The sequence below is a fragment of the Lactuca serriola genome, chromosome 8 (genome assembly GCF_051521515.1).
Source record: "Lactuca serriola cultivar US96UC23 chromosome 8, Lser_US96UC23_V15, whole genome shotgun sequence".
Taxonomy (NCBI): Eukaryota; Viridiplantae; Streptophyta; class Magnoliopsida; order Asterales; family Asteraceae; genus Lactuca; species Lactuca serriola.
The window spans coordinates 196,114,762-196,123,757 of NC_136415.1; positions in this window are offsets into that span (position 1 = coordinate 196,114,762).

The following is an 8,996-nucleotide window of genomic DNA, read 5'->3' on the forward strand; positions in this document are numbered from 1 at the left end:
TAAAGTATGGAAAGGAGGATAATGTAACACAAAACTAATTTAATGAGGTATTTATGAATTTTGATAATGTAACGTAGGATTTATATTAGTTGTTTTTAATCAAACCATAGGATAAAATGGAAGAGTTTAGTTTAGTTCGGTGAATAAAAAGGTTTGGTTTTCTTTTTTTTTTACCAAAAATCCAAATGGATTCTTGCTATAAAAATTGCAAGGGTATGTAAATAATTTTATAATATTTACTAAAAGTGTATAAAGCTTTGTGAGTTTGTTCAATCCCATAGTGGTATTTGATCAAGTGAAATTGCGTTTGTTTGGTTAATGGATTTCAAACAAATTTAGCGTAATTGTAATTTAAATTTAAATAGGAATTACGTTTGGTTGAAAAAATCAAACGAATTAGAGTTGTTTAGATATATCATTAATTTTCGCATCCATAATAACTTGCCATTATTTCGCTACAGAAAAAGATTTTCGATTTCACTTCTTATGTTTTCTATAAAGACAAAAATGGCATCCCAACTTCTCTTTGTTTTATTCATAATTCATCAAATCAAAACAGATTATCATCGTCTGTCTCAACAAACACCCTGACCACCTATTTAGTTAACCACATACCACCAAAAACCCATAAACCCGAACTCAGCCTACATCGACATGCACACTACACCCACAGGAACATATCGACGTACACACCTGACCTACCCATACACCTACACCTACACCCGCATGCTACGCCTACCCTACATTAAACCCATATACAACCCACTCTAACACCAACAACGACACCATAATATAACATTTGCATATCAAGGCTTCTCTTTTTATATGCACATAACTTGTAAATGGTTTTGAACTTATAAAAGGATTAATATGTTCAAGATCTTGCTTGGAATTAATAAAACCAATAAGGTGATTGGCATTGGTGTAATGGACATATCGATACACGATATGATCATACAAAAACAAAGGTTACAAAAGTCCTTAGGCATTAGTCGGGCGGTCACTTGTTGTCATAGGACTAACAAGAATTTTAAATATTTAAGTAATTAAAAATCAAAATGTTTTGACTAATAGATGACATTTTTGATAATTTTAGTCAGTAACGATTATTATAAGTCTGAGTAATTAAGAACTTATTTTGAAAAGTTTGATCGAATGATTTCTAGTGCATCTTGGACCGACAAGGATCGACTCTAATTTATAAGAACATTTGGCACTAATCATAGACAATAAGATCCAATCTAACGCCTTGGTGGCCGCTAATGCTGAATTTTACAACACTGATCGATAGTCACTGCGGTACAACATGTTCCCAAGAAAAAAAAAGACATTTTAGATATATTTGGAATTCAAATGTTTCAAGTAATCATGTCAAAATTAGTTGCGAAGTGTATCAAAGAAGGCATTAGTACTAATCAAAGGCTTTAAAGAGTGGATGTTTAATAAGAGCTAAAGGGTGAGACCGTCTTGCACCAGATAACGGTCTCTAATTATTAGAAGATCAGCTAGAAGATGACCTGAATTTTGCATATGATATCGGGCACGTGGGGGAAAAGTAATGAGAAATTTCAATAGTAATGGCCTTTTGGGAAACTATTCAAGAAAATAGTTTCCATGGGAAGCAATGTTAACTTGTTATAGACGTTTGAAGCACCATGGTATTAAGTATTAACCGAAATACATTTCATATACAGGTTTTAACATATATTCGATGTGAAATGAAAACTAAAATATCAAAGATCTGATCAATAAAATCACTTAAACTCACTTCACTCCCTTAACAGAAACCCTGACTTACCAACGTATTGTTTGTTATAATAAATTAAAAGTGTGTTGCATAACATGAAGACAAACACTAATGTTACCAAAAGGAAAGGTAAAAAAATTCAAATAAAAACATGAAGAGAATAATAAATTTATTCATAAAGATTTAATTTATATTGATGTAATGATAAAACCACCAAACTACAACTCTAATTCACAAACAGGAAAGAAGACGCCACAAGTATTGGCAAGATTGGGGAGATATTGGTAGTGTGGTGGCAATAAAATCTGATTAATGTCTATGTATTTGCAGAGGCAATTTCTGTGGTAATCTAATTCTTCACAACAAATTGGAGATGGTGAGCCTTTTGCAATTAGAGCGGGATAACAATCCTTTATATCTTCATTAGGATTACACTCTTGAGAGTGAACATCACCCAAAAGAAACATCATTGCAACAACTATATCAAGAATAGATCTAGTGTTCATCATTTTAATAAAGTTGTGATGAAAACTAGAAAGATATCAATATAAATATTAGGAAACTTGGCTTTTTATTACGTTCACTATGGTATATATATATACTATTAGAAATTAATAATCAAACAAACAATCTTTTAAAGTATGGAAAGGAGGATAATGTAACACAAAACTAATTTAATGAGGTATTTATGAATTTTGATAATGTAACGTAGGATTTATATTAGTTGTTTTTAATCAAACCATAGGATAAAATGGAAGAGTTTAGTTTAGTTCGGTGAATAAAAAGGTTTGGTTTTCTTTTTTTTTACCAAAAATCCAAATGGATTCTTGCTATAAAAATTGCAAGGGTATGTAAATAATTTTATAATATTTACTAAAAGTGTATAAAGCTTTGTGAGTTTGTTCAATCCCATAGTGGTATTTGATCAAGTGAAATTGCGTTTGTTTGGTTAATGGATTTCAAACAAATTTAGCGTAATTGTAATTTAAATTTAAATAGGAATTACGTTTGGTTGAAAAAATCAAACGAATTAGAGTTGTTTAGATATATCATTAATTTTCGCATCCATAATAACTTGCCATTATTTCGCTACAGAAAAAGATTTTCGATTTCACTTCTTATGTTTTCTATAAAGACAAAAATGGCATCCCAACTTCTCTTTGTTTTATTCATAATTCATCAAATCAAAACAGATTATCATCGTCTGTCTCAACAAACACCCTGACCACCTATTTAGTTAACCACATACCACCAAAAACCCATACACCCGAACTCAGCCTACATCGACATGCTCACTACACCCACAGGAACATATCGACGTACACACCTGACCTACCCATACACCTACACCTACACCCGCATGCTACGCCTACCCTACATTAAACCCATATACAACCCACTCTAACACCAACAACGACACCATAATATAACATTTGCATATCAAGGCTTCTCTTTTTATATGCACATAACTTGTAAATGGTTTTGAACTTATAAAAGGATTAATATGTTCAAGATCTTGATTGGAATTAATAAAACCAATAAGGTGATAGGCATCGTGGTAATGGACATATCGATACACGATATGATCATACCAAAACAAAGGTTACACAAGTCCTTAGGCATTAGTCGGGCGGTCACTTGTTGTCATAGGACTAACAAGAATTTTAAATATTTAAGTAATTAAAAATCAAAATGTTTTGACTAATAGATGACATTTTTTATAATTTTAGTCAGTAACGATTATTGTAAGTTTCAGTAATTAAGAACTTATTTTGAAAAGTTTGATCGAATGATTTCTAGTGCATCTTGGACCGACAAGGATCGACTCTAATTTATAAGAACATTTGGCACTAATCATAGAAAATAAGATCCAATCTAACGCCTTGGTGGCCGCTAATGCTGAATTTTACAACACTGATCGATAGTCACTGCGGTACAACATGTTCCTAAGAAAAAAAAGACCTTTTAGATATATTTGGAATTCAAATGTTTCAAGTAATCATGTCAAAATTAGTTGCGAAGTGTATCAAAGAAGGCATTAGTACTAATCAAAGGCTTTAAAGAGTGGATGTTTAATAAGAGCTAAAGGGTGAGACCGTCTTGCACCAGATAACGGTCTCTAATTATTAGAAGATCAGCTAGAAGATGACCTGAATTTTGCATATGATATCGGGCACGTGGGGGAAAAGTAATGAGAAATTTCAATAGTAATGGCCTTTTGGGAAACTATTCAAGAAAATAGTTTCCATGGGAAGCAATGTTAACTTGTTATAGACGTTTGAAGCACCATGGTATTAAGTATTAACCGAAACACATTTCATATACAGGTTTTAACATATATTCGATGTGAAATGAAAACTAAAATATCAAAGATCTGATCAATAAAATCACTTAAACTCACTTCACTCCCTTAACAGAAACCCTGACTTACCAACGTATTGTTTGTTATAATAAATTAAAAGTGTGTTGCATAACATGAAGACAAACACTAATGTTACCAAAAGGAAAGGTAAAAAAATTCAAATAAAAACATGAAGAGAATAATAAATTTATTCATAAAGATTTAATTTATATTGATGTAATGATAAAACCACCAAACTACAACTCTAATTCACAAACAGGAAAGAAGACGCCACAAGTATTGGCAAGATTGGGGAGATATTGGTAGTGTGGTGGCAATAAAATCTGATTAATGTCTATGTATTTGCAGAGGCAATTTCTGTGGTAATCTAATTCTTCACAACAAATTGGAGATGGTGAGCCTTTTGCAATTAGAGCGGGATAACAATCCTTTATATCTTCATTAGGATTACACTCTTGAGAGTGAACATCACCCAAAAGAAACATCATTGCAACAACTATAGCAAGAATAGATCTAGTGTTCATCATTTTAATAAACTTGTGATGAAAACTTGAAAGATATCAATATAAATATTAGGAAACTTGGCTTTTTATTACATTCACTATGGTATATATATATACTATTAGAAATTAATAATCAAACAAACAATCTTTTAAAGTATGGAAAGGAGGATAATGTAACACAAAACTAATTTAATGAGGTATTTATGAATTTTGATAATGTAACGTAGGATTTATATTAGTTGTTTTTAATCAAACCATAGGATAAAATGGAAGAGTTTAGTTTAGTTCAGTGAATAAAAAGGTTTGGTTTTCTTTTTTTTTTTACCAAAAATCCAAATGGATTCTTGCTATAAAAATTGCAAGGGTATGTAAATAATTTTATAATATTTACTAAAAGTGTATAAAGCTTTGTGAGTTTGTTCAATCCCATAGTGGTATTTGATCAAGTGAAATTGCGTTTGTTTGGTTAATGGATTTCAAACAAATTTAGCGTAATTGTAATTTAAATTTAAATAGGAATTACGTTTGGTTGAAAAAATCAAACGAATTAGAGTTGTTTAGATATATCATTAATTTTCGCATCCATAATAACTTGCCATTATTTCGCTACAGAAAAAGATTTTCGATTTCACTTCTTATGTTTTCTATAAAGACAAAAATGGCATCCCAACTTCTCTTTGTTTTATTCATAATTCATCAAATCAAAACAGATTATCATCGTCTGTCTCAACAAACACCCTGACCACCTATTTAGTTAACCACATACCACCAAAAACCCATAAACCCGAACTCAGCCTACATCGACATGCACACTACATCCACAGGAACATATCGACGTACACACCTGACCTACCCATACACCTACACCTACACCCGCATGCTACGCCTACCCTACATTAAACCCATATACAACCCACTCTAACACCAACAACAACACCATAATATAACATTTGCATATCAACGCTTCTCTTTTTATATGCACATAACTTGTAAATGGTTTTGAACTTATAAAAGGATTAATATGTTCAAGATCTTGATTGGAATTAATAAAACCAATAAGGTGATAGCCATCGGTGTAATGGACATATCGATACACGATATGATCATACCAAAACAAGGGTTACACAAGTCCTTAGGCGTTAGTCGGGCGGTCACTTGTTGTCATAGGACTAACAAGAATTTTAAATATTTAAGTAATTAAAAATCAAAATGTTTTGACTAATAGATGACATTTTTGATAATTTTAGTCAGTAACGATTATTGTAAGTCTGAGTAATTAAGAACTTATTTTGAAAAGTTTGATCGAATGATTTCTAGTGCATCTTGGACCGACAAGGATCGACTCTAATTTATAAGAACATTTGGCACTAATCATAGACAATAAGATCCAATCTAACGCCTTGGTGGCCGCTAATGCTGAATTTTACAACACTGGTCGATAGTCACTGCGGTACAACATGTTCCCAAGAAAAAAAAGACATTTTAGATATATTTGGAATTCAAATGTTTCAAGTAATCATGTCAAAATTAGTTGCGAAGTGTATCAAAGAAGGCATTAGTACTAATCAAAGGCTTTAAAGAGTGGATGTCTAATAAGAGCTAAAGGGTGAGACCGTCTTGCACCAGATAACGGTCTCTAATTATTAGAAGATCAGCTAGAAGATGACCTGAATTTTGCATATGATATCGGGCACGTGGGGGAAAAGTAATGAGAAATTTCAATAGTAATGGCCTTTTGGGAAACTATTCAAGAAAATAGTTTCCATGGGAAGCAATGTTAACTTGTTATAGACGTTTGAAGCACCATGGTATTAAGTATTAACCGAAACACATTTCATATACAGGTTTTAACATATATTCGATGTGAAATGAAAACTAAAATATCAAAGATCTGATCAATAAAATCACTTAAACTCACTTCACTCCCTTAACAGAAACCCTGACTTACCAACGTATTGTTTGTTATAATAAATTAAAAGTGTGTTGCATAACATGAAGACAAACACTAATGTTACCAAAAGGAAAGGTAAAAAAATTCAAATAAAAACATGAAGAGAATAATAAATTTATTCATAAAGATTTAATTTATATTGATGTAATGATAAAACCACCAAACTACAACTCTAATTCACAAACAGGAAAGAAGACGCCACAAGTATTGGCAAGATTGGGGAGATATTGGTAGTGTGGTGGCAATAAAATCTGATTAATGTCTATGTATTTGCAGAGGCAATTTCTGTGGTAATCTAATTCTTCACAACAAATTGGAGATGGTGAGCCTTTTGCAATTAGAGCGGGATAACAATCCTTTATATCTTCATTAGGATTACACTCTTGAGAGTGAACATCACCCAAAAGAAACATCATTGCAACAACAATAGCAAGAATAGATCTAGTGTTCATCATTTTAATAAACTTGTGATGAAAACTTGAAAGATATCAATATAAATATTAGGAAACTTGGCTTTTTATTACATTCACTATGGTATATATATATATATACTATTAGAAATTAATAATCAAACAAACAATCTTTTAAAGTATGGAAAAGAGGATAATGTAACACAAAACTAATTTAATGAGGTATTTATGAATTTTGATAATGTAACGTAGGATTTATATTAGTTGTTTTTAATCAAACCATAGGATAAAATGGAAGAGTTTAGTTTAGTTCGGTGAATAAAAAGGTTTGGTTTTCTTTTTTTTTACCAAAAATCCAAATGGATTCTTGCTATAAAAATTGCAAGGGTATGTAAATAATTTTATAATATTTACTAAAAGTGTATAAAGCTTTGTGAGTTTGTTCAATCCCATAGTGGTATTTGATCAAGTGAAATTGCGTTTGTTTGGTTAATGGATTTCAAACAAATTTAGCGTAATTGTAATTTAAATTTAAATAGGAATTACGTTTGGTTGAAAAAATCAAACGAATTAGAGTTGTTTAGATATATCATTAATTTTCGCATCCATAATAACTTGCCATTATTTCGCTACAGAAAAAGATTTTCGATTTCACTTCTTATGTTTTCTATAAAGACAAAAATGGCATCCCAACTTCTCTTTGTTTTATTCATAATTCATCAAATCAAAACAGATTATCATCGTCTGTCTCAACAAACACCCTGACCACCTATTTAGTTAACCACATACCACCAAAAACCCATAAACCCGAACTCAGCCTACATCGACATGCACACTACATCCACAGGAACATATCGACGTACACACCTGACCTACCCATACACCTACACCTACACCCGCATGCTACGCCTACCCTACATTAAACCCATATACAACCCACTCTAACACCAACAACGACACCATAATATGACATTTGCATATCAACGCTTCTCTTTTTATATGCACATAACTTGTAAATGGTTTTGAACTTATAAAAGGATTAATATGTTCAAGATCTTGATTGGAATTAATAAAACCAATAAGGTGATAGGCATCGGTGTAATGGACATATCGATACACGATATGATCATACCAAAACAAGGGTTACACAAGTCCTTAGGCGTTAGTCGGGCGGTCACTTGTTGTCATAGGACTAACAAGAATTTTAAATATTTAAGTAATTAAAAATCAAAATGTTTTGACTAATAGATGACATTTTTGATAATTTTAGTCAGTAACGATTATTGTAAGTCTGAGTAATTAAGAACTTATTTTGAAAAGTTTGATCGAATGATTTCTAGTGCATCTTGGACCGACAAGGATCGACTCTAATTTATAAGAACATTTGGCACTAATCATAGACAATAAGATCCAATCTAACGCCTTGGTGGCCGCTAATGCTGAATTTTACAACATTGGTCGATAGTCACTGCGGTACAACATGTTCCCAAGAAAAAAAAGACATTTTAGATATATTTGGAATTCAAATGTTTCAAGTAATCATGTCAAAATTAGTTGCGAAGTGTATCAAAGAAGGCATTAGTACTAATCAAAGGCTTTAAAGAGTGGATGTTTAATAAGAGCTAAAGGGTGAGACCGTCTTGCACCAGATAACGGTCTCTAATTATTAGAAGATCAGCTAGAAGATGACCTAAATTTTGCATATGATATCGGGCACGTGGGGGAAAAGTAATGAGAAATTTCAATAGTAATGGCCTTTTGGGAAACTATTCAAGAAAATAGTTTCCATGGGAAGCAATGTTAACTTGTTATAGACGTTTGAAGCACCATGGTATTAAGTATTAACCGAAACACATTTCATATACAAGTTTTAACATATATTCGATGTGAAATGAAAACTAAAATATCAAAGATCTGATCAATAAAATCACTTAAACTCACTTCACTCCCTTAACAGAAACCCTGACTTACCAACGTATTGTTTGTTATAATAAATTAAAAGTGTGTTGCATAACATGAAGAC